We start from the raw sequence: 27,039 nt of genomic DNA on the forward strand, positions 1-27,039 counted from the left end.
TAGAACAAGGACAAAAAATAATTTACAATGTACCCTTTTTTTAATAAAGTAAAAAAAGGACGTGGGTAAAGCTGGGTGTGTATAAATGTCAATGGAGCCTTCAGATGGCTATGGCTTTCACACCTCCGTGCCTTAAGGTGAAGAGAACTGAATGCCATTACAAATCCAATACACAAAGCAGAGAAACTATCTACCTGGTGCACCATGTTTAAGGAGAGCAGGGATGAAACTAAGCCCAGCCTGGATGCTTAAGGCACACTGCTTTATGCTGAGCCAGCGGTTCAGTGGACTAGCCAGAAGACCCCCATTACTGATGGACTTTAAGCATAAGTACTGCTTTGCAGTGTAAGTCAACAGTGTGTCTCCAGAAGCTAGCTCTGAATTTCTTAGTCTTGGCTACGCTTGCTTTTGCTCCTGAGAGGAAAATAAATTTGCCCTGTATGGCCTAAAAAGCAAAACCATCTGCTGGTATTATGAGCAGGCCTATTGTCCGAGTTCAGCAGCAGGGAGGTCTGCACTTGTTCACTTCTGCTTTCCTGCTAAGCATGGAGAAAGCCTATGGGGATCATTATCAAGACTCCCTAAAGCAGGAGGGGAATGGATTCCCCAGTCCAACAGGTAGCCAGAAAAGCCCCCCCCCCCGATGTCCTGGATGATATTGAAATATGCTAACATGGAGGGAGTCCACATTTGGGAACAAGTCTGGGATGCTTGCTCCAGAGCCACTGATGGACATCAGCCACGGGCGCAGGGAAGGACTCTGCTTCTGGGCAGGCTAGCTGTGGTAGCTGTCAGCTGGAGACATGGAAAGGGACTCGGTGGGTGGTGAGGAGGAAAACATGATGGTGCAGCTTGGCTAGAAGAAATCCCACCTCACTTGGCCCGATTCATTAACCTGAACATCTGTCTGAAGGAAAGAGAACGTTCCGCTGCCTACTGACACCCACTATAGTTGCTTCGTTAGTTCCACAAGGGTTGCACCCAGATACCTGAGGCCCACTGCAGCCATCCTTACCTGCAAACAGGCAAGCTTGCTTTGTAATCAGGGGCACTGAGAAGATAAACACATTTCAGTTATCACTTACTTGCATTTCTGTTACTTATTTGGGAGCGCATGAGCAAGAAATACATTTCATATTTGGGTCCAGATGTACACACACCCAAAAGCAGAAGTATGTCCCAGAGTTCCCATTATCAGGTGTTACTCGCTTTTGGATCTGACTATTAACAAAACACGTTGCCAGATGTCAACTAACTGAGAAGAAATGGAGTCCAAGGGGCGCTGACTAGGAAAGAAGAGAGGCAAAACCCCCTCCTGTAAGCACGGGACCTCCTGGTCTCCATCCCAAGTGCAGTTTCTGCCAGCCCTGAGGAAGTATCCATTCAATCCCCAAGTTTCCTTGTGGCCCCTAAATCTTTTCTTTATAGGCATAGGAGGGTAAAATAACATGGGCTGTGTTCTCCTGTTCCCATTCACTTAATACAACTACTTCAGTTTTACCAAGTACCGAAAGCTTTCCAAACCTGCCTGGCTGGCCTGTAAGAAACGGCCTTCCAACTCTGAGCCTTTCCATTCAGAGCCAAGCCCCAAGACTCAACCCAAGCCCAATTTGCCAATCCATTTCAGGCTCTGTATGAAAATATTTCCACTAGTGTAATTATGGTCCTAATAGGATCAGCTGCCTGGTGATGGTTTTCAATACAGTATTGTTGTGAGGGTGTCCACAGAGGACTGATTAAGATGCTGATGTGGTAGATGCGCTGGCAAAGGGAGAACAGCTACCAGTTGCATTTGTTAACGGGATACGTTCTTTCATCCATAGAAAGTCGTTCAGTTTCTTGCAACCACCAAGTGATTGCAGATCGAAGACTAGCTAAGTTAACACTGCAAGTAAGTTAACACTGTAAGTAAGTTAACACTGCAAGTAAGGTGACGTACTCAGTGAAATGCCAGTAGATAGGGTCACTGATCTCCGGCTGGAAGCATACACAGCTCTGCTAGTGATAAGGGACTGGAACTAAAATAGAGCTGTCAGGAACTGTGAGGCAAGGTAAAGCATGCCCATCTCGCTCTGGACAGAGGTTTTACTTAAAGATATTAAAGATACCATTAAAGATGTCGTTAAAGATACCTGTGAGGAGACTTCGTATTTGCTTTAGGCAATCTTTCCCTGCACTTGACTTCCCTCAGTGAAAATGCTGCCCTGAAAACATTACTCTGATCTTCCTTATCACAGTATTTCATGCTCCTACTTGAACACGTCATTTTTTTTTGCCCTATCTGCCTTGCATGTGGGGATTAGCTTGTCCCCTTCCTCTGTGCAACAACCTTTCGTATCCTTGAATACTGTTTATCACAACTCCAGTCAGTCTTTCTTCCCTGTGCTAACAGGTGGTGGAAATGCTCAGTTAACAGGAAGATGCTGAGCTGCCTTCCTATCAGCCCACCCTCAGTCTTCACTGAGATAAGCCGGATTTGGAGCTCTGGTGGATTTTGACGAGCGCTACAGCCCCTTGAGGGACTTCCCAAGATAAAGCACTTCTGAAGCTGTTCTAATTTATCTTGAGGAGAAAACTGGGTAGCGGGTAATCAGAGTGGGGGGCATACAAAGATAGCGGGGCTGCTCCTCCCGTGCCTCTGGTGTGTGCTGCACGCTGCTTTGGAAACCCAGAGGATAAGCGCTGACTTGGCACGCTCTGCCCAAAGAAGTAGTCGTGATACCCAAGGACTGTAGCTGTGAGGTACCAGCCAGATGTTCTTCACGGTTTTCTTGCAGGTTATTTAACTGTTCCTTTAATTTTCCCATTGTATCTATAAGATGAACCATATATCTGTTTAAAAAGGAAATAGCAATATAGAACTTACTTTTCAGACATTGCCAGAATAAAACAGTGTCTGAAGACTTGACAGGCTTGAAATTCAGTGTTAACACATTCACGGAGGATGTGAAAATGGTGAGCATACCAGGAAAAGTGTGTATTAATGAAAGCATATCTCTATCCATTCTTAAACATTTTCCTGAATGTATTATTTAAAGATTGTGGGTTAGACTCACTGATGTATCTTGGCTGCTTTGTGCAGCTCCAGTGATGCAAAACAGCTACAAACCAATTTAATTGGTTGGTTAACCTCAGTTTATGACTTCTTTGTGCTTCTGCAGGGGTGGAAGATAGCCAAGCTGTATCTGGTTCTCAGTCTCTTATTAATCAAAGGTATCCATTTGCCTCCCACTAAGGCATTTTGCGTGCTCTATAATACACCTTAATCATCATATATTTTACTTATATTCTGGTACCTAATAATTCTAATTTATAGCAAGCTTCAGCCTTAATTTTACAAAGTGGTGGAGACTATTCATTTATATACCAGTAGGTATACAGGAGAAAGACATGAAAGGAGCACACAACCTCTGCCTGAGAAAGCCTTTTAGATGGCACCATTCATTGAAACAGTATGTTTAAAAGTAATTTCAGCAGATGCGTGTGGAAAGCCACCCACTAAGCACTTGCTCTTTGTGTGTATGTGAAGGCATAACCGTACTGCTCCTTAAAAAGAAGAAAAAACCCCAGATTTCACAGATAACATCTTTCTTACCGAGTAGGCTTCCCATCAGCTATAAAGAATAAAGATGCACCAGATGTAGGGATAGATCCATGTTAGTGGGAGCCTGTAACAGAAAAACGCACTCATCTGAAATAACCCATTGTGTGCATGCTGAAGCCTGGAGAGCTGTGGATGTCCAGGCTTTCTTCCTACGCACAGCTGCAAAGATAACGCTGCCTACTGTTCAGGGCTCCATGGGGAATTCCTCGTAACAGTCCTGTTCTTTCAATTCTCATTAGGGTTTACATCCCCTTTTCAATGGATGGTCGACCCACTAGCTGGGTCAACTGCTGGCATAAATCCCATCAGCAGTTGTAATTTTAAGTTGACAATACCATTCTTACAGTGAGAGAGCGTGTTGGGGCTTCACAGTGAGCCTGGCTGGACCATTTTCCCTTTCTCTGTCCCTTTACCGCATGAAAGAGTTCTTCCATTCTTACCTTCAGCTGCTAAAATTTCTGTGGTGATGATGACAGAACTGTACCATGCACTTAAATAATGACAACGACAGGATACCCTCAAGCTGAAAAAGCTTTGAAGAAGAGATACAGATGCACAGGCCTTTATCTGAAGCTTATTAAAATCACTGGGAGGTTTCTCCATCCACTTTAGCAGGCTTTGGATCTGGCCTTGAATTATTTATTAATGACTAAAGCAGGCAGCGCACTTCTCCCAGCTGAGACAAACCTTCTGAACCTGCCAATTAGAAACTGCACAGGGATGGCACCTTCTGGTTTCTTTCAGGAGCCGCTGCTCTTACAAAGAGAGCATCCTAGCCTGTAGCATCCAGAGCTTCCACAACTTAAACTGAGTGTCACATTAAAAACAGTTTTCAGGTCACCCACGCTGTGGGGGTAGATGTCTCTGGAGATCAATTCTGCCCAGCTGTGCTTCTCTAGATTCCACTGCTGTGCCTGGAGACTTGCAGAACAAACTCTTTGCTAGACTTTCTCAACTACGGAAGGGTTTCTAAGGATTTCTTACGAGACACCGTACTTTGGGCTGTGCAGCTCAAGCCACATAAAGTTTAGCAGGGAAGATGGGTGCTTCGAGATAAGAGTGAAGAATAAAGCTTGTCTGACAGTATTAATGGCCAGAACTTCAATCCTGTAAGAGGGGGATTTGAACAGGTTTAAGCTTTGCAGTCTACCTCTGAGCTAAAATAAGGGTTGTCTCCCCCAGCTTCTGATGAGGGTACCTATACGATTTTAACTGGAGCAGTGCAGGCTTCATCCTTGCACTGGCCTCCCTCTATGCGAGAAACAGAAGCGAAGTCCACACGGAGACCACAGACCAGATTTTCCTGTCAGTAGCACTGATTTCAGTGGAGATGCTGCTGCAAAAGCAGCATGCTCAACTTACTTGGAAGAAGGTGGTGGAAGTGAGAAGAGAGCTGGATTCAACCTTTTCCAAGAAAACATGCAGAATGTTTGATATCTGAAAGTGTGCTACAGAAGAAGTGCTTGCTGTTGGGACCGGTATGAATCTTAGCCCTTTGAAACGCGAGAGACTACTAGAAGTCAGCTTTAAAACCTGTTTTGATTATCTTCGTGCATTCAATAGTTTTATCGTTTTCTGTTGTTATTCTAACAAAGATCAAGTAGCCCGTTATTCCACAGATGAAGTGCTTTGAAGAGTTCTGCACTGTAGTCTCTCTGGAATTATTAGGTGCTGCCCTGAAAGCTTGTGGATGGAGAAATCTGTCAGCCTACGAAAGCTATGGAATAAATACATCAGCAGGAGTGAAACAAAGGCTCAAATGGAAAGAAGGGGGAAGCAAAGAGAATTCCTTTTCATTCACCAGCTATTTAAATACGATTGGATTTAAACGACTACTAATTTTTTCCAAGTTAATTACCCCTGCACAGACTGAAATCCTCCATTTGAGTCATTCATGCTGAGGCTTAGCATCTGCTACTGGACCGTGTAGCAAAATCAAACAGCCCATAAACCACCTGCAATAACCTCACAGCAGCTTTTGCACCCTTGCTTCCCATCAGAGGACCGCTTGGATGAGAATGGGAGCTGCATTTTTTCATACTATCCCAGGAGTGCTTGGGATTTTGAGCGATGCTTCATCTGTACGACCAGGATGGTCAAAGAGTCGTTAAGAGGAGGACATCCTCTCTGTATTCTTGGCCACAGCCTCTTCAGTGTCCCAGATATTTGGCTGTCTCTGTGGTGGATGACATTTAAAGAGCTGTTCTATATGCTCCAAGAACTGAGACTGGGTAGAAAGGAATTATTTGAAACATATGACAACTGGTGGGCTGCTTTTATTGATATCCAAATCTGAGATTTTTCTGGACAAGAGCTGAAATCTCCACCCCAAATATCCTTGAGTTTGGGGAACCTCCACTGTGGATAGGGGAGTTTATCCCACTCCTGACTGTGAATAACACTGGAAAAATCAAACTCACTGATCTAAAAGTACCACCACGTTTAACAGCTGGCTGAACTGGACTCCTCGCTTAATGCCTTCATTTGGGCAACACCTCAGATGCCAGGTGGGGCTGTCTTTTACATAAGCAACTGTATTTAAAATCAGAGAAACCCAGAATGGTTTGGGTTGGAAAGGACCTCAACATCACCCAGTTCCTGGTGGATGCCCCACACTAAACCATGTCACCCAACGCTCCGTCTAACCTGGCCTTGAGCGCTGCCAGGGATGGGGCAGCCACAGCCTCTCTGGGCACCCTGTGCCAGCGCCTCAGCACCCTCACGGGGAAGAGCTTCTGCCTTAGATCTAACCTGAACTCCCCGTTTCAGTTTGAGCTGCTGCTCCATCCAGCTCCACTTAGTTTATGATTTGCTGCCAGTGAAGCTGTGTCAGCCTGTGGTGCTGCTCTCAGGTTGACAGGGACAGACCATTCCCTATGGGAACAGCACTACGCACGGCAAGGCATGCACTGACTTAGCAAACCTGACAAAGAGAAAATGCTAGCTGCCTGGCAAGATTTTCAATTAAATGGCAGTAAATGGTCTACTTTCCATTCACGGCCTCAGTTGGAATTCATGGGGCATTAATCATTTTGTTGGCAGGTCAGCAAAGCACTCCTTAATATTGTGACACGATTGTGTTGATCTAAGAGGAAACGGCCTGCAAATCAGGTAAGACCTCTTCTAATGACTGACCACATGTGTACGGGAGAAGTGACAATGAAGCTGGAATCGGTTTTTCCTATGTCTACGCTGGCCATGCACACAGCATCTCTTCCACTGGAGGTGTCCGTCTATGAGGACTTCTGTTTAGCCTTACTCGTGAAACATTATGGGAGGTAATCTAAAGAAAAGGGCTTACACAGCTGCCCACCGGTGGTTCTCAGATTCTTTTTCTCCCTGTGCTACAGTATTATAAAACTATGGATTTTATTGAAGATTTCTTTAAAAACAAACCCTGGGCCTTGAGCTCTGATGCTCCTCGTAACTTCTACGCACCCCCGATAATGAGTATGTAAGTGCAAACCACACAGATTCCTGTTTCTGATGGTTTTGGAGCTCTACCTCAGTGCAAAATACAGCTGAGAAAACACTTTCAGAAAACCTGGCATTCAACCGACCATAACAAGTTCAAGTGTCCTTAACCAAGCCTAAATTGTCGGGCTAGGATGGGTCCCTGGGCCTAAACCTATGTGTCCAGCCCTCCATCAATACGGTTCAGCCAGTTTAACCGCTCTGTAACTGAGACATGAAGGAGACAGATTCCACAAGCCATTTCAGCCGGACTGGAAAATCCATATGAACACAGGTAAGTGGAATTCTTTAACTGCGCATTGAAATGCAGGCAATGGCATGGTCGAAAGTCAAGAAGCTGTCTTCTGTACTCGAGCACGGCCTTGCTGTACATGGGGGAGAGAGGGAAGATGGGATTTTAACATGGGAATGGGGGCCAGAGTTAACTGACAGAATACAAGCTCTGCAGTTTTCTCCCCCCCCCCCCCGCCATACATTTGTACTAGCATAGGCATGAGCTCACACGTGCACATGCTGACAAGCACAACTAACTGGAGCGTCTGACGAGGTTTATGGAGAAAGGGAATACTTCATCTCCACTGTAATTTACACTTTTTTAAGGGAAGAATGCCCTTTTATAAGCTCCACATAGCTCAAAGGGCTGATGATGGACTCACCAACGGGTGCTCCCCCACGTTCATGGCTCCTGGCTGCATTTACCATGCACAGAGGAAAACACGATACAGTTAATAAAAGAATCACAGGGCTTTTGTTTCCACAGAGAACTCCTGGCTTGACTGGTCAAACAGTTTCCAGAGATGTCAGCAGTCGCAGAACCCTTTCATATGCTGAAAATATGAACCCACACCATTCCAGGCAGCATTTGTGTTAGCAATGGAATTTTTAAATAGGAATAATTAGCTTTGCTGGCCATGGTTGTCACATCTGGCATAAATTTGCCCCATTGAACCCTATGTTTCGAAAACAAAGAATCTGAATCGAGGTTCCAGATCGTACTTGTTACTGATCTTTGCAAGCCTAATCCATTCTTAGGAACAACGCCTCTGTGGTGTTTTCTTCCCCAAAGGATATAGCATGGGTGCAACCCAAGCTTTATTGCGCTTAATCTGAAGCAGAAGGCTGAGCTGATTGTTTTAAAAGGCATGCTGTTTCTTGAAAGTGATTTTCTTCCTGTCTTCATGCTGCCCTGATAAGAAGTTGTAAGTGGAACTCTTTAATGCTTTAGGCTGGACTGGTACGGAAGGCAGCGTGCATCTGGGAGCTACGCAGCCCAAGGTTAAGCCAGTTGATGTATTAACAGTAAAGGCTGCAAAAAAAAATCACCCTTTCACTTTGAAGCATACATACCACAGCTTTCAATTGCTGAAAACAAGAGGCGTGGGGTGAAATTCTGCCTGGCTTATAAAGGTGCTAAACAGGGGCAGAGGAAAAGACCTCATGCCCTTTCAGCACAGGGACCTGGGCTCTGCAGTGCTCTTGAAGCCCAAAGCACCGGGAGGGCAGGGATGAAGAGATGTCCCCTGCACCCTCTCAAAGGATGCCTCTGCCCAACGTGCCAGCGTAGCCTCAATCAGATTCTCTCCCCACCTCCATCTTCTGACCAGTGCCCCCAGTTATGCTGCAGGGCACCCAGTTATGAGCAAGTCTCAGCTCTCAGGGGCCCACAGCAGCAGTGTGCTCCTTTATTCCCTTCCACTTATGTGGGCAGTCCATTTGCCGCTGTTACAGCAGCCTCACCACAGCTGCAGCCCTAACTAGTTGCCCTGCACACTGGTTATTCCAGGTACTGGGTTTGCCTCCGAGTTGTTGGTGTGTAGTAAATAACGGGGTAGCTAATGCGTAGACAGGTCTTCAGTCTGTGCTGGATGTGAGACAGCAAGGAGGGAGCTGGCTTTAAGGGACATTCCTGGCTCATTCCAAACTCCCAGCGACCCAACCGCATCTGCGTTGCTGCAGTGAATGATCCTCCCTATTGATCTGCCTGTAATCAGTTCTCTCTACTAGGCAAATACAGGTACTATAAAACCTAATTAGGTGTTTTTACTGTTTAAATAGATTTGTCACTAAAGATGTGCTCTCTGTCCAACAGACAATATTTGCAAGTCATAAAAATCTCCTTTTGGTGATAAAAATGTCATTTCACATAATACTCTTATTTTTTAACCAGCAAAAGCAGACAGAGCAATCTTCACAAACACTGGATTAGTGGCCTCCCTCGACTATCAGCAACTAATGTCACCCAGTGTCATAAGCCAGATAAGCAGGCAGATACTAAAGTAATTTCACCAGCTGTTTTAGAAATCATTATTGCTACTCAAGCCAGTAATCAGGTCTGTTTCTATTTCTAATCCAATAACATGCATAACTGACGTTAAATTTGTAGATGCCAGGTAATCTGTTAAATTCTTGGCATCCCATGGCTTCATGCTTAGATAGCCAAAGTGACTCTAATGTATCTTGATTATGCCTTCATTATAGCATGTCAGAATCTTAGCAATTAAAGAGCGGCACTGAAATCAGGGTACTGAAATCACATCTGCACCCCGTGTGCATGTCCCTCCCCACGGACCTGCCATCCTTATTACATTTTCAACAAGGTTAAGTGCCCAATTACATATTCATGGAAATTAGACATGAGAACGTGAAGTATCGACCAGCAGAGTCTCAAGCCCATATTTAAATTAGTTTTTTAATTACTTTTCATGCTAAATCAGGTGAAATTTTTCATCCTTCTTTTGTGCTTCATTTCATTGCCAGCAGCTCCAAGTTGCAAGGAAAGCGGTAACTGATCTTTAGTCCTTGTGTCCAAGCAGTTGAAGACAGGAATTAAGATAACCAAACTTAATCAAGTCTGATTTATCCACAGTTATACACTTTCTGTCACTTCTCCTGACATATCTTGGTTTTAGCCCTTGGGATATATAAAGCCAAACCTTAGGAGGAGAACAGAAAGCCAGCACTGTCCTTTACAACCCCAGACCAAATTCCCAATGAATAGCCAGCTCTAAACAGGGGCAGATGAAACCTCACTGTTGCCTGCTGGATATATCCCTGGTGTCTTAGGAATCCACTTCTTGGAAACAGCAGTGAACAACAAGCACTGAATGGAGGTGGCCAGGAACAGCGATGGAGTTAAAAGGGTCCGAGAACACGATGAAATTATCCAGGCTTTCGATAGCTGGGATCGAATAGGTTCTGAAGCAAGCTGCAAAGCAAGAGGAAATTCCAGTAAATCATTTACTTAATGAGATCAATGTGCAACAGATCTTCCTTTCTCTCCTGCAAAGTTAATATTAGTATTCTGTTATCATCCTTTTCTCTCTCTCCCCCCCCCCATTTGCCAGGTTTTCATGTGAGATGCCAGCAGGGCCTGGTGCAGCAACTTCTTTCTTCTCATGAACACTTCCCTGCTGAAAAACACAGCCTCTTCACAGCTGTGGCCAACCTTACTCCTGTCAGCTCCCCTGGTCAGCTCAGATGGAGCCAGGACTATCAAAGCCTCCAGATTCCCAATTTGATGCCATTCCTACCACTAAAAGCTTCAGAGGCGCTTTACTTATTTAGCTGATATTTGTGTTTTGTAACAAAACGTTATGGGATTTCACCCCCGTGGAACAGGCTCAGTGCTTTTGCTTATTACTGCAATTTGGAAGGAACCTCTCCTGGAATCCTGAGCTATTTCACATACGTACAATTGAGCCTCCTGGCCACTGCACTGGAGTCGGTGGAATTATAGCTCCCTCGCCCAGTTAAAGCTGCTCCACGTTGGTGGACAAATTCAAACCTTGTGTCGGCGAGCATGGTTTCAACCACATTTGTGGAGGTTGCAGAGTCTCAGATTCCAGCCACGCTTTTGAAAGCGCAGGCAGAGGAGAGAAACCCTGTTAATGCCACCGGTAAGGGAAAAAGAGTAACGTGAGCTCAAATGTTGTTAGACACCAGAGAATCCGCATGGAAGAGAGCCCAAATACATGCTCCAACCACCTGAAAAACTAAAGGACAAAGGTCTGTAAAACTTCGCAGGAGAATTTACAGGAAATCAGGGCTCTTTGGTCCCAGTGTTCTCCAAACTACCTGTTTATAGGCTCAATTTTCTACGCACACCCTCCATAACAATAGCCAAACCAGTATCACTCTGCAGTCAGGGACACATGAGGACCACAGGCACTTTTGCACAGCAGCTCTGGACAGCATCACCCATTCCCCCTGTGTCCCCCTGCACGCTGTACTGCTTTGGAAACCAAGTGCTACACACGAAAAGCTGCACGACTGAAAAGAAACCTTTTCTGTTGATGAGCAACTTCACGATTGCATCCCACGCAGATTCTTGTTACTCCCTTTGGAAGATGTTTGTACCTGATTAGTCTGGTCAGCCATCTAGCGTTATCCATCAGGCACTGGGAAAAGAATAAGCTGACTGTGCCAAACAACTGATGCTTGTCAAGTTCAAGAAAAGCTTCCTAAGCGTAAGTTGGACCAGTCTGATTACTGTCATCCTTCCTGCACCTTCAGGTTCACGCACTGCAAGTAAAATTAGATGGTGGGAGGTTTGTGCCCGTGTATGCCCATACATGTTTTCATTTGGCACCTAGGACAAAGAAGCAGTAAGATAGGGGAAGAGGCTCACACCATCATCCCACAGACCCCTGAAGCTGGTGAGGGCTTGTCCTGCCCTGAAAAGAAACCACATTGCCAGCGCCCAGCAAAGGAAGGGAGCCTCACAGGGGGAATGACAGAGGGAGGGTGCCATTCTGCTTTATTCTGGCTTCAAAAGCTTGTGGAGCTGAAGCCCGATGGTATTTGCAGAGGTCCCAAAGCTCACAGCTGAAAAGAGACAAGCTGTTTGAGGCTGCCTGAATATATACCCTATAAAGACAAAACCTAAAGGAATAAGTCAGTAAATGAGCAAAATATACTGGAATATAAAAGCTCTTCAGGTCTTTTGTTTCCATTTTCTTACCCTTAGAAAGCTTCTGTGGTTATTTTTATCGCCTCACTGAAACCTCTCAGAAATGGAACAACGTGCAAGCATTTGGAGGCTTTGCTTCCTGTTTGTTTATTCATCATTTAGTGTAATCCCAGACTGACTTGAAAAATCCAGCTTTTAAATACAAGGTTGAGTTACCTAATACATTAGCTTAAAAATGACAGAGTGAAAACACATCTGCTGTATGAGAAAGAAAGAAAAAATGAGATGCTTTTCTTTTGGAAATACACTTTCTAGGACAAATTCAAGCCAATGGAACCAGGTGAAATTATGGTACTGTAGGTACATCAAAGACAGTGGGATAAGCCATGGGATGGAACTGCAGGAGCAGCTAATTATTTGCTCTTAAGGAAACCCATTGTTTCCTGTTCTTCATGAGCCAGCTTTCAGGAAATGGGTGCAGAGAAGGGAGAAGGGAGGAAGAAATGGAGTATTCTGGAAGCTCTTGGTGCTCTTTCTGCGGCTCAGACACTGAATGGATTCCATAAGTGAGACTCTGTCAGCGTGCCAAATCTACGTGGTCTTCTATCTTTAAAAGAAATGCCTTTGATTTTCACAGGCTCCAGCCCAGCCTGGGACTTGGGTTTAAAAAAAAGAGGCATGTCCTGCTGCTACAGGAAATATTTTCCTCAACACCACTGTATTTTATTTATTTTAATCATATTGAAAAAAGAATCCTATGGAAATCCCCGCAGTGCAGTTGCACACGGCCCAAAAAGAGTTCATTTCACCTCCTCACAGGAGGAAAGCTCACAGGATTAACACATTTGGAAACGATGTGAAAATGCAAAATGGACTTACGCTCTCTTGCGGAGTTCCAAGTATTGAATGCAGTTGGATGTGGAGCTATCAGCTCTCCTCACATGTGGAGGAAGACCATACAACATCCTGAATGCAGGGACGGGCTTATTTCATACTGCATTACAGAGGGTACTGCTGCTTTTTTTTAGGAGAGAAACTTATTAAGGCAATTCCAGGCAAGCTTGAGAATTAGGTATTGGGCTAAACTTTAACCTCCATCACCACGCACTGACAGCACTCAGGCCTGAAGAGTTTAATCATCTTTATTTCTTACACTGGGCCAAGTTCAGATTCAGAAAGCCCTTTTCTGCAGACGCAAACTTTTGAGCTAAGATCTACAGTGAAAGGTTTGGGTTTCTTTTAATACACCACCCCTATTGGGTTTCTTACAAGACATCCGCAAGAAACCCCAGTTCGCTGTTATTAATAAAGAGAAAATGGTACCAGGCAACCATCATTATTGAAGTGTGCTGGGCTACTGAAGTACGGGGCTGCAGCAACAGAAAGCTGCTGCAGAAAACTATAGCGATAATCAGTAGCTTATAGGGAATGCACTTCAATCAGTGCTGTAGCTACACATAAAATGTGAAGGAAGAGACAAAAGAAAGGATTATTGGTATTTTTATTGGTGATGCGTGCCTTGTTTTGTGCCCTGCGGATTTGCATCGGGTAATCCTGTGCTTCACCAAGTCCTTCACTGCACGGGTAGAAAGTTACCAGCAAGAGCGGCCCTCATTTAATCCTGGCAGCAAACTAAGACATCTCACTTCAGATCTAGAGAAATGCCTCCTGACTGCAGGAGGCCAACCAGACCATCAACCCAGCTCTCCACAGGGAATTCAAATGGAGAAAAGGGGAGAAAAGAGATACTAAGCAGCCAGCCTGCATTGCTCCTTTGTTTACTGTAAGCTACAGAAACAGAGATGACTGGATGAACCTTTGGGTTTTGTTATCTACTCTCTAGGAAGTCCTTGTTTTCGTGGGTCAAAAAATCTCTTCTGACAGGGTCCATTCAACTGATAATCATCAGTGTGGGCCTCAGTAAGCCATGGGGTATCTTAAAACCTAAAGGGACGCTTGGCACATTCTGAAAGGCTAAGCCCTCAGGAACCGGGTTTGGCAAATGTCACTTAGGTCTCCCAGATTATCCAGGCTGATCCTGGTTCTGAAAATGAGATATTTAAGAGGTCCAAAGAAATCATGTTTATCCTTTTCAGGGTTGTACTGATTTCAGAAGGCAAAGCTACTGCAAAACACCAGCTACTTTCGCTGCACCAGATACTGCAGTTTGTTTCAGGCACTGCACACGAGGGAGGTGATGATCCAGCCAAAATGGAGCCTGTGGCAAAAGAATGGAGAGAAATACTGCCAGGAATCTCTGCTCAGCATATCTGCTTCATTTTCTTTGCTACCTTTGAAACTGTCACATCTTTAAGTTGATTTTAAGTGAAATACGCAATGAGATATGTTTAAATTTAATGAAGAAACCTCTCATGGAGGTGAAACGACTTCCTAATTACATTTTATGTTCTTGTGGTCCTCGAGCTTTTCATTTTCTACAAATGGAAGATTTATATGCATTCACATGACAGCTCTAGCTCAGCAAGGAGTGACTACGGCTGCCAGAGAGACTTTAGATACACGGGGCAAGGTAGTACTGCATATTTAATAGAACTAGGTGCAAAGTGATGGTTCTTTTTTCGCTGTTTATTGCTAAGCCAACCTGCTATAAAACATTGATCTCTCAGATACAGGAGACACATGACTCCCATGCCACTCGGTCCAGCAGGCTTAACCTGCTGAACCCAAAGTGCTAAAAGGACTTCAAATGTAATCATTAGTAGGTTTGTGCAAGCAGCTGGTAAAACAAGACTTCCAGGCAGTCAGGGTGCTTTAATTTATTTCTTAATCCTGCCAAATCAGCAGAAAAGCATTTTAACTTGGCTCCACTTGGCAGACAAAAGGTAGGATTGCAACAGGGCGGCACAAGGGAGCGCATCTGTGCAGGTGGGAAATGATAAACTCTGCGCAGCGATGACTATCAGCTCGCAGGTCCGCATTTTTAATGCTGCTCTGGAAGAAAGCAGAAGAAATTCTATACCTCGTTTTGGCTCAACCCTGCTAGAAATAAACTGCCGCTCTGTGCTCAGCCTGTCCAGCCTCCGTTACATCCAGCGCATTGTACTGAGACAAAAGAGATCGGGGAACTTCCCCTTCTTCCCTCCCCATCCAACCCAGAGCTCATTTATCAGCAAGAGTTATTGCCCTAACAGGCAACTTACAAGTCACCCATTTGTAGCTGCTCCCTTTCCACATTAAGGGAAAACGTCGCAATGGGCAGCCTTTACAACCAGGTTTCCCATTGTTTAAGCTTGACCCTGCCAGTGTTTGCACACAGGATGTCAGGGTAAACGATAAGGACTGCGCCTTTAAGGGCAAACAAAACCTACCATCCACAGAAATCAAATTCATCCTTTTCTTTCCTCGGTTGGTACTTGCTTTCCAGATTTTGGGGGATACTGGAACACATCCCCATCCTGGTTTCTTGTCAGCTCACCACTAAGTGAAGAGCGAGATCTGCAGTGCTCATTAACTAGAGGCATTGAGTAGGCCGCAGTGATTGCTGTACGAACACACAGCACACGCTTATTTTCATGATCTCATTTAGATGATCTGTTTAATTGAATGCGATCTACAGACCTGATCTCTTGCCATGTAGCGCACACAGGAAATCCTGGAATAACATCCAAGGGCTGCATTGGACTGAAAGTGAAAACCCTGGGTTCAACAGGCTGCCAAATCTCTTAAAGAAGCAGAAACTCATAAAAAGAAAAGCCCTTAGTGCCCTTATGTCATAATGCGCAGCTCTGGCTGACTGCACTGCTATTACCTGACCTGCAACTTGAATTAATGCTCGTGAATTAAATAAACTAGCCATCGACTGACTGGCGCATAAAAAGAACCTAACGAAGCAAAATGCAATGGCTTTTAAAGAAAACTTAGAAGAGAAATAAGAGGGAGGACGTGAGAATCAACATGCTGAAAGTACGCGCTAGAAAGCTTTCGTTATAACCCTGCACTAAAATGTTACCGAGAATCTCCAAGCTATTTGCCTTCGACATTATAAAAGCCCTGACCAAAGCGCATGTCACGCTTTTAGTACCATCTGCTATGAAAGCCAAACTTGGAGTGAGGTTTAAGTGCCAGAATTTCCTGAGCGAGGGCAGAATTCACGGGTGCAGGTTTATGAAGCCTCATCCATTGCACTCTGCGTTTTGCTCAGTTGGCAAACAGAGGTGTTTTCCAGTTTCAAATCCACAAGGATCTGGCAGTCAAGTCAAGTCTCACCATCTCATGTACTGAACAAGCACACTGCAAACCCATGTGGGCTTTCCGATGTTGCTGGAGGCATATTCTAACCGCAACCGATGTTACAGAGATGGAGCCAGTGGTGTAATTTGGCTTCTCTTATCTTTACTGTCAGCGATGATGTGTGAAGTGAAAAGAGCTCACGGAGAGTTTGGGGAGGTTTTAGTTTGGGAAAACATCTTTCAGCTGAAAAGGGAGTAAATCTAGTGAGTATTCAGTGGGAAACAGTAAATACAGACTCGCATGAAGTGATTATTACAGTAACTTTCCAAGGACAGAATTGCTCTTCCAGGTAGTGTCATCTGCAGGTACCAAAACCTACTCACAGGGTTGCCTGAACAGCTTCATTTATAGAGGAAAAGCCACAAGCCACCCGCCATATAAAGCAAACTTTGCATACCTGGAATATACACTCAATACAAGATTCCTGTGCTGGTTATCAGGATTTCAGGCTCCACAAAAATTTGCTGATGTTATCTAAATGCAGGTTCATTATCTACCAGAACAATCAGCTACTCAGTAAGGACCAGACACAAACTAACCCCAGAGAAACTGGTATACAGGGGAATGAAATACAAAGAGCTATAAATCCATTCTATGTCGAATATCTGAATTCTAAGCATACACTTGTTATACGTGTATATATATACTTGTATGTATATATGTATATACACTAAAATATACTTGCTCAAAATATACTTTTTAGCAGTTCATTTTTCTAGTTCAATCCTCCTTTTTTCACTGTATAACGAGGAGCCACTACAGAATTGCCACCTTCTGCTTCCCTAGAAGCCATCCATTTGGGAGCGTATTTACGCAGAAGTTGCTCTGGCACATTTTTGTCATTACAAAAGTAACTATGAAGGGGAAAGAGTGGAGCTGCAAACGTGAACCACTTCAGACACCTAACTTCATGCTCTAAGTACCACTTTATATAGATCCATAATTACCTCCCAGCACAGAACCTCCCTGGACCCCTGTGTCCCCAGGAGATTGCTTTTACCATAGCACACTGATGCTCAGCTCACACCTGAGCTTGTGCCTGCTACACCTCTGGAAGAGGAGAACAAACCCATCAGCAGCTCTCTGCTGCAGTGCTCGTGGGTTGGTTTTGTGCTTATGTCAAGCCAGCATCCTGAGAGGAGACTGCCGATGTTTTCATGGGCAGCTACTGCAGCAGTTATTCAGATCAGCTCTGTTTCTCAATCTCTGGAATATTTTATATTGGCACCTGAAAATGGATTTTAATAGATCAAGTGCAGTGGGTCTGGTTTTCTCTAAGAAAGAGGAGAGAGGAGAAACTAGAACAGTAGCTGCTGAGTGATATGACAGCAACATAAGCTGAGGGACATGAGAAATACAGTGGAGAAAGCAAAAGGCTAGTCCTGGCTTTGTTACACTGAAAACATATAGGAACTTAAACTTTAGAGTACAGGGTTTGGTAAATCACACACCTTAGCAACTAAAATTAACATCACAACTGGAATTTGTTAGAAAGCATTAAAACTGCATTTAAAACAAATGTCCATGCCTCTGTAGGCACATATGTCCACTTTATATACCCTAATACATAATTCGATATGGAGACTGCATTTTGGCATATATCGCTCACTTAGAAGTGCTAGGAGATAGCAGGGGAGAGAAAGCAGGAGTAAAGTTGTGGACATGTGGGATGCCAGCATGAATACCCTCTCAACCATACCTGACTGATGCTCTCAGGTCAGGACACCTCATCCAGATATTTTATGGGATTGGACATGTCCTCAGGAACACAGAGAATGAGGCAGGCATCAGGCTGGACCACAGTTCTTGCATATAGAAATCAAATGAACTCAGCAAAACAACTCTGGCTGCACAGTCATAATGACTACACATGGATCTGTGAAGAGGAACATTACGTTGAAGCTCCTCATCAATAAAGCGGAGTTCAATGGCAAAGGAAGCCTCAGGCAGTGAATGTCTTCGAGTGAAAAGGATGACTTATTAAAACATGCCTAAATTGTTTCTATCAGCACTACATGTGATTTTCTGAAAGGACAGCAGAAATTCTGGCTACGACAAGGAAACACGAAACTCCTTCTGCCTGCCAGTTTCAATCACATAATAGAGCTCAGCCCAGACCTACGCAAGGCTGAAATGATGCTGTTGGAAGTGAAGCTGGCTGTCTCCCATTAAAGGCCTGCAAGCTTTTCTTTTTTAAGGTTGTGTGAAGCCTTGGGGTCTTATCTGACTCCTTACCGAGTCTGGATGGCTGGGCAGCAGCCCAAAAATACCTTCTCACATCTTTAGCTTTATGGGGAGTTTCATCCCTTCCTCCTGCTGAGGCCACAATATCCTTTGCATTCGTTACCTGGCGGCTGTGTTATTGCAGTCTCCTGTTTCTGAAGCTGAACGTAAGACAACGTGCTGGCTCCAGATGTGGCAGAAGGAGCCCATCTGCCTTATGCCTGCCTTAGATCACTGTAATCAGTGCTCAGCTCCTTCTCCCAGCTCCAGCTGATTCCTGATGCCAGTTTACAGCCTCCGGTGTACGAAGCTGTGCTGCAGTTGCAAACCACTGAGGCTCAGAACAAAGCCTTTGGGAGCCAGGCACAGAGCATGCTTTTGAAGGCAATCCAGCACTAGAAAAACCTTTTCATGAACATCAGGTGAGGAGAAGACCTGACCATCTTTAGGAAACAAAGGAAACCTTCCTCCTGCAGAGCCGTTTCCATCGGAAGCACTACTTGGGCAAGCCCTTGGAAGGGGGGATTGGAAACGGATGATCTTAAGGTCCTTTCCAACCCAAATCATTCTGTGATTCTACTTGCTCCAAGTTTCTAACTCTTTCATTTGCCTTCTCAAAAAGCCACAAAGCACAGAGCAAGTTTTGATGCAGAAAAGGCAGAGATGCTGAACGCTGCAGAGATTCAGTTGCTGTTTCACTAGAGCTGCAGACCCACGTGCAAGCTAAGATAGCGAAGGCCAGAAGTCACCAGCTTCAGGCCACAGCTCAATAATACACTTTCAAGTTTAGATTTCTAACTCCTAACACCAAAGGCAGATGACAGAAATCTCTGCCCTGGTGCAAACTCACTTGACCAACGCACCTTCTGATGGGTTATCTTTGCAGCAACAGGCTTCAAGCTCCATCAAGCACCAACTTTCACCACGCTGCCAGCATAAGACTATCAGGAAAGCATACAGCCAGAGTAAACTCTGTATCGTCTGCTCTGCCAAATCTGTGCCCAGGCCTGATTTGAGTCCAAATTTCCCAGCAGTGTGCATAGTTTCAGCAGTAACGCTTCTGGAACCGATGCTTACCTTGCAACCCATTCCTTTTTTGTCATAGCTTAACGACTGCTTAGCTCTAATATTGCTGTTGCTACTGCCTAAGGATTTTGCCCTGTATACATCAAGTAACAGGGTCTTTCCCAACCTCCTGTGGATTTATACACACATATATATACACATGCACCTGTTGTGCCCTATCAGCTGGGGAAACAAAGTGAGGAACAGCAGAAGAGGCCAGCACATGCTTTACTGTGTATCTGCCTATAACCTGTGCTATGAAGTCACTGATCAAATCCAACCCACCATCTCATTCACAACGCAGCTCTTCAGACATAATTCAGAGGCTGCTGCCACTTGCATTCAACATACAAACACGTTTGCAGGGATTTGAGCAACACCCCCCCTAAATCCAAGTCCCCGGAGGAAAGAGTGAACGTGGAACGTGGCAATACACATCCCTGGCAGTGTAACAAGGCCAGGCTGAAGGGTGAAGTTTTATCTATTTATTGAAAGGATTTAATGATGTGTGAAACCTGGACTGGTCCCACCTCATCCCTCTCACCTAAAGGCCACTCACAGAACAGGCTCCCCTGTATGTGTAAGACAAAAAGATGGCTTACAGAAGTGTATTTACTTGTACCTGTGAATTCTCCATGTATAGATACATATGCGTACAGGAGTGAAGATTACTATGGGGTTTCTTCACAAGATACAGCCAAAGCACGCTCAGAGTGTATGGGTCAATTCACACTGCCTCAAAAATACTGAACCCCAAACCCCTAAATAACGTGTTCCAAAGAGCCACTTCAGCAGATCAAATACTGGCTTCACTTCCAAGATTTAAACTATCATTTTAAAGCAGCTGCCTAGCAGAGCTGAGGTTGGTTTAACAAAGGGGCTGGCAGGAGACACAGCTCTTGCTCATCTTCCAAAGGGCTGAAATGAACAGAACATTTGTCAGGGAGGAGCACAAAACGAGCCCTTTTGCACTATTCTGAGAGGTTATACAGCTTTCACATCAGCTGCTAATTGCTAATGTTGGTATTAAGGGGCTAAGGCACATACGCATTATAAGGTACTTGTAGCAGATAGACCAGGAGGCAGAACAGGTTACAGAGAAGGCCAAATAGAAAAGCTTGGTTTATTGAGCTCAGATTATGCCAGTTGTTCAGTATTTCTTACTCCTGTATGCTCGTCTTTATTCCTCCTGCAGAAGGAGTCCGGAACCCTTCAAGAAGTAATTCAAAATGGCAAAAGCAACACTTTTCTTTACCTCTACCTGGCACATTTTCAGAGGGATTCATTTACTGGATGGAAACTTCCTGCCTGGACCGGCCATCCGTTAGTATGAGTAATGAGCAATCCATCCATCATTACGGTTAGTAAGTTTTCCATTTCAGCCTCTTCCCTCTTTAAGTGCATGATTTAATTCACAGCACATAAACATTTATGCAGAAACCTTGCAAAAGCAAAACCATGCCCAGTATTTAGGTCATACATGAGACAACTGTAGGCAGGTGGGGAAACTCACTCTAAAGCAAACTCGTGTTCAGTGTTTGTTCACAATATCTAATCTCTGTATTCTGTGTCTGGGCCTCATTTACATTAAACTCCTTTTCTTTTTTCCCTTCCACATGTACAGAGTTCACACTTGGCACTGCTCGGAGCTAGAGCTGCTGCATACTTAAGAGGAAATTTGTTCCTGGGACAAATATGAGCTCTGGGAGAGGTTGCTTTATCAACTAGGATATAGGTTTAAAACTTGGTATCTCCCACCCTGTCCTACTGCAAACTCCTTCCTGCCCCGGCTCATGTCACTTTGGGAATGCTGTGCTGCAAAAGTGTGCAGGGAAGAGGTGGCCCATGGTACCTGAACATCCAGTATTCATCCCAATGCAGAAGCAACCACCCTCCTGCTGGAGGATGCCTGGAATATTTCTAGCTTAATGAAGTTTCTGGGATGCCTCTGGATCTTTAGAGCTGAGGCTGCAGCATCCCACTGCAGGGTGGGTCTAAGACTGGATGCTGGGGGATGCATAAGGGTGGCTACACTGCAGGGAATGCGTGGCAAGGTGCTTGCCCCTTCTCTGTTGGGAAAAGCAACAAAGGGTCCAGTTCAGAAGAGCGGGGCCCTTCAGAGGCATGGCAGGGATTCCCTTCTAGTCAGCATGAGCTTTCAGCCACCTTTTCTGGGTTTTCCTTTGCTTCCTTCAGTGGTAGTCACTTCTTCTTACAGACAGCGCACTTGGGGCAGAGGTGGCCAGTCCTTGCCTTGCAATTCCAGCATCGGAGGAGGTTTGCATGGACTTTTAGTGCCTGTCTCAATTTTGCCTGCAGCTAAGCATGTGGCTCTCCCCAGGGAACCCCTGCACGCTCTAGCCCCAACCCTTCCTTTCCAAAAGTAAACCTGACTTTCTTGCCCCTTCCCCAAAATCCGCTCGGAAAACTGCCTGCTTGCTTGGGGCAAGCAGAGAGCCCTGAACCGCAGACAGGGCTGCGAGGCAGAGCGAAACAGAGCTGTTCAATGCATGCTCCCTGAGCCAAGACTGCTTTAAGCCCTCCTCCTCCATCACCTTCCCTTAAAATTGAGATTATTAATGACTCGCACTTACATCCATGTTTCTCAGAGCTCTGCTTTAGAGAGAAACAATAGCCAGGTCTCCCTCTCCTTCCTCCTGGGTGGGCAAGCAGCACAATGCTAAAGCATTATCACATCAACTGCTGGGCTAAGAAGCTTGACCCAAAGCCCTGTGCCACTGAATTATTTCCCCCTGACGCATGGCTTAAGGCTGAAGGATTTGAACCCTTAATTGGTGCATTTTCTGCGAGGCTTTAAAGGCTTTGGCAAGGTGAGATTCCTGCTAATCAGGGATACAGCTGCGAAGCAGCTCCTGCTGTGCATCACCAGCAGCCTCTTCCTACAGGAATTTCTTCATCTCCTGGAGCTCAAGGGACTCGTCTTATCTGAAGGTGTTAAAACAATTTCTAAGTGAAGCTGTCCAAGGACTGCGGTTTAAACATTGCTCATGACCTGTGTTCACTGAGGCAGGTATCAGCATAGACCTGTTAGTGCATGGGAAAAAGAGCACCATGACTTTCTCTCTCACATCACAGTGGTGGCGAGATGGCTCTTTGTGAACCAGGAAAGCAAAGCACGTTCCCTGGGACTTTTGACTTTTCCTAAGAGCTACCTCAGCCCTTCTCTCCAAGCAGGCACCCACAGAAATTAACATCTCCACAGAACTGTTTTGTCATTGAAACTGTCAAAACCCCCAAACGCCTCCATCCTAAAGGATGAGAAATGTGGGACATTAAATCTCCATTCATCATGAGCAACACCGAGTCAGAGCACCCATTATTTTCACCCTGCCATTTTGCTGTACTTATACCCCTGACTTGCAAAACAACGAATTCTATCCCATCAGAAGCCTTGCAGATCCCCTCTTCAGCGAGCTCCCGAGGGCTGGAAGGAGTCCTGCACAGGAAGGGGTTGCAGGATGGGCACATCACTGCTGCTGTTCTGGTTTTCCCAGGACAAGTATTTCTCACATTGCTTCAGCCAAAAAGACCTTTTTAGGGAGAGGACACTGAAACTGGAGAGCGGTTCCTGTACCCATTAGGGAGAAGAGACTCTCCCTTGGAGAAAACCAAATCCAACCACAGACTGACAACTGTTCTTAGGAGTGAAAGAGGCTGCTCGTGCAGGGCACATCCCTGCAGTCACACTCGCTCACCCACACAGAGATGTAACACTGATACAACTCAAGGTATGCTTTAGAAGGCGTATTTGTGGTAGCTGAATAGAGTATTTGTAGTGATCGAACAAATATTTGTAGTAGTTGAATAATCAAATCGCATTCTCTTAAACACATAAGCACAGAAGAGGGAAGCAGAGATTGAAAACGTTCAAGGTACGCACATTTAGGCCCCTAATGCCCAAAAGTTAGGTATGATCATACACACCATTTTGTTTTGCTTGTTTGATTTTAATTCCCTCTGTTTCCCTTCCTCTTTCCTCTGCTAACCACGTTTGATTTGTAAAGTCTTACAGACTTCAAGCCTGCTTTGAGCCCTGGCATGACACAGGAGCTCTGGGGGAGTCAGAATGAGGATGCTCACCCCCTGACACAGATAACGCTGCTGCTCTTTCATTCTCTGTTTACACAGAGCCTTTGCAGTGCCTCTCTCAGATTTGTAAATGCCGAAGACCCTCAAACAAAACCGGGCTGAGCTCCTTCAAACAGCTCTGACAACTTAATTAACTTTGGGCACCGGCACCTCAGGACTGTCAGCTGTAACGAGTTCAAAGATCAATTAAAAGATCAGTTCTTTCCCTCCCTATATGGGAAAGTATTTTTACACTAGCAAATACCCATTTACACTCATTAAATTCTGTGAATAAGCCTGCTGACACACCAGGGGTCCCATTGAAACGGGCTCTTCACAAATACAGTAGGTGTAGTGTTTACCCTTTGCTCAACTGTGCTGAATAAGCCCTTTGACAAAGAAAAGCTTTCTTGCTGGCCCCAGTTATCAGGAGGTGCATTCTGCTGCAGCCACTCACTCAAAATTAAACCAATTTTAATTAAGACATTAACAGAATGAATAGATTCTCCAAATGGTCAGGACTCAGCAACGTGTAAAATCACTTGTGTGAATTGCTATAACGCGCTGGTGTGGATTTTGTGTGTCTCCTGTAACCCCAGCACTGGATTGCTCCTCGTTGGAGCAAGTCCAGAGGAGGCCACGAGGATGCTCAGGGGCTGCAGCACCTCCCCTATGGAGACAGGCTGAGAACACTGGGGCTGTTCAGCCTGGAGAAGAGAAGCTGCCTGGAGACCTCAGAGCAGCTTCCAGTGTCTGAAGAGGGCTACAAGGATGCTGGAGAGGGGCTCTTCATCAGGGACTGCAGCAACAGGACAATGGGTGATGGGTTCAAACTGAAACAGGGGGAGTTCAGGTTAGATCTAAGGCAGAAGCTCTTCCCTGTGAGGGTGCTGAGGCGCTGGCACAGGGTGCCCAGAGAAGCTGTGGCTGCCCCATCCCTGGCAGTGCTCAAGGCCAAGCTGGCCACAGGGGCTTGGAGCAAGCTGCTCCAATGTGAGGGGCATGTGCCTCCATACAAAGTAGTTGTCATGAGGTGTCATGACAGTCCTGGGTCTTTTCTTCACGATTACTTTCTCTCACTAAGGCTCATTTCTACCCAAAGGTGCAGCAATATCAATAAACTTAAATCCTTATGTTATTTTATGTTTATTAGTGCATGTATTCGGGTTTTGGAGAGCAAACAAGGACATCAGTGATGACATTTTGGGGGTTCATATGTTTGGATGTGTTTAAAACCTATTGCTCAGCTCAGGGCGTGATTTCCCTTGTATCACAGGGTGCTAACACATCTCACCTGTCAGTTTGCTACACTGCGCTAAGTCCTGCATTCTCCCAGCTTCTCACCCACCCCACTCCCTGCCATAGGCCATGAATCAGGAACAAAGCTTGAACAGGACAACAAAGGAAGTTTGGGATGCAGAGGAAAGGAATCAGAGGGAAGATTTTGCCAGCTCTGCACTTAAGAGCAGTTTTCCTGCAGGAACTCTGAGTTTTGTGTACCCAACTAAAGCTGAACAAGATGGTAAGGCTGGCACCCACGCAGCTTCTACCTGCAGTTATTTCAAGGTGTATAAAATACACACGTATCCACATATACACATCTGTGGGTGTTCACCTACTTGCATATATATAAAACATGGGAGAACTGGATGGTGGCATGATGGGATAGATGAACCTGACACTGGTATGAAAACCTGGAGTAAAAGTGGCTGCTGTTGGAATGAGCAAACAATGAGATGGTGATGCTCCAGAAGAGCTCGTGCATCTCCTCTACAGCTCACAAGTGCGTACTCCCTCAGTGCCTTTCCCTTGAGCAGGGGAAAAACTACTTGGAAGTGTTTTAAGAAAAGGAAGGGAAATTCAGTTTTGTTTGTTGCCGTTTCTCTCTGTAAAACCTTCAATATCAAGAACCTAAGTGAGGTCAAAAGAAAGCATCAAAGCATCTAACCATGATCTAAACCAGATTTCAATGTACATAGAAAGGTCAGAGCTAAAGAACACTTGCTACAGGCTTTTCCATGGTTAGGTCCCAGTTTTATATGCTTTGCTGGACCCCTGACATACAGCCCTTCAGAGCTGCAGGATGTCAGGCTTTATTGTTGTTGCATGTGTAATGAAAAGAGAAATGCTCCATAATAATTTCTTAGTAGTGTTTGTTAATGTTGTGATTGGGATGTTTGCTGTCTGAATATACTGCTTTGGCTAACGGGTCTGTAAGGAGAAAGACTAGCTCAAGAGATGCCTCTTGGGGCATCAAGAGAAGTCAGGCTGCACAACTCATTGCCAGAAGATAACACAACTTTATGGAGTCTATACACCTCAGGTTCTTTACCCCCAGTCTTTCATTCCTATTGATGAAAGGGCAGCTATTGGAGTGCAGTAGCCTGCCTGCTCTTTGTAAACCATTAGTCAAAACTGTCCAAAGGAAAGACCTGCAAGTTTTCAAACTCTCTGGCTTCAAGCTTTCCATGCCTTTCAAGCTCGAGCAGCATGGTAGACATACAAGATATACAGGACAACGGAGCCTTCTACCTGGGCCAGGGCTGCAGATCCTGTCCTTTTGGGTACTCAGAAAGAGCTCCTGTTGCACCAGAGATATGCACAGACACTTTAAAAGCTTTGCTGTGGGTTTTTCTTGGGGTAGGGGTGTTTGCTTTTGTTAAAGGACTGCCAGGTACAGCTGTACCGTTCCCGAGAGCAGACTTGGCAGTAGCTATGAGGAAGGCCAGTTTCATGCTCTGTCTATCCCAGCTGTGGAGCCAGCCCACAGATAGCCCCTGCTGCAGCATCCCCTGCTGCCTCCTCCACAGCCAGATTGCCCCGAGACCCCCTGAGGCCACTCTTGCACAGAAGGGACTGCAGGAGAGCTCCCACGTCTGTGGGGTTTATTTCCTCCATTCATGGAGAACAAACACGTTTAATATTAAACATTTCCTAGGTCTTAAACCCCAGCTCTGTCACAGCAGCACAAGAAGGCCAACCAAGTGACCTCACAGCTGGCTTTAAAGACAAGCAGGCAGGCAGTTCCCCCTGCCCTACATGACGGCTTTCCTCTATTGCTGAGCGAAACAAGTCGCCCAGTGTGCGGCCGGGAGGAGCTCACCTGAGCTGTGCTTTGGCTCCTTCTATCACAAACAGGCTGTGCTTGGTGCAGGTTTCTGTTCACAGGAGGAAAAGAGCTTTCTTCCTTCGGACATGTGGAGCAAAAAAGCTAAATCAAAACGCTTTTCTACACGAGTGCCCTCTTGAGATGTCTCCGGAATGTACAAACACAGGGAAAGACAAAGGGGGGTGTGCTGTGGAAACCTACGCAGATCACACACTGCACATACGCTATTAGATTTCCGAGTCTTTGCCCACACAGCATTTTCTTGGTGCCATTAAACAAGGCCAGAACTCCCAACCGACCACATTTTGCTGGGGA

The 27,039-nt window shown here is 45.2% G+C and overlaps 1 long non-coding RNA gene across 1 annotated transcript in view; it reads right to left on the minus strand.

Annotated features, from left to right (window-relative positions):
* Nucleotides 1-1,126: 1,126 nt before the first annotated feature.
* Nucleotides 1,127-27,039, minus strand: part of LOC130593388 (uncharacterized) — a 31,656-nt gene continuing 5,743 nt past the window's right edge. Inside the window, exons 2-3 of the long non-coding RNA XR_008970797.1 lie at nucleotides 1,940-2,012; nucleotides 1,127-1,286 (exon numbers count right to left, since the gene is read on the minus strand). This is a non-coding gene — a long non-coding RNA (uncharacterized LOC130593388). The remainder of the gene's footprint in view (nucleotides 1,287-1,939; nucleotides 2,013-27,039) is intronic.

The sequence above is a fragment of the Pezoporus wallicus genome, unplaced genomic scaffold (genome assembly GCF_028554395.1).
Source record: "Pezoporus wallicus isolate ANWC-B61680 ecotype Strahan unplaced genomic scaffold, APGP_CSIRO_Pwel_v1 contig_11493, whole genome shotgun sequence".
Taxonomy (NCBI): domain Eukaryota; kingdom Metazoa; phylum Chordata; class Aves; order Psittaciformes; family Psittacidae; genus Pezoporus; species Pezoporus wallicus.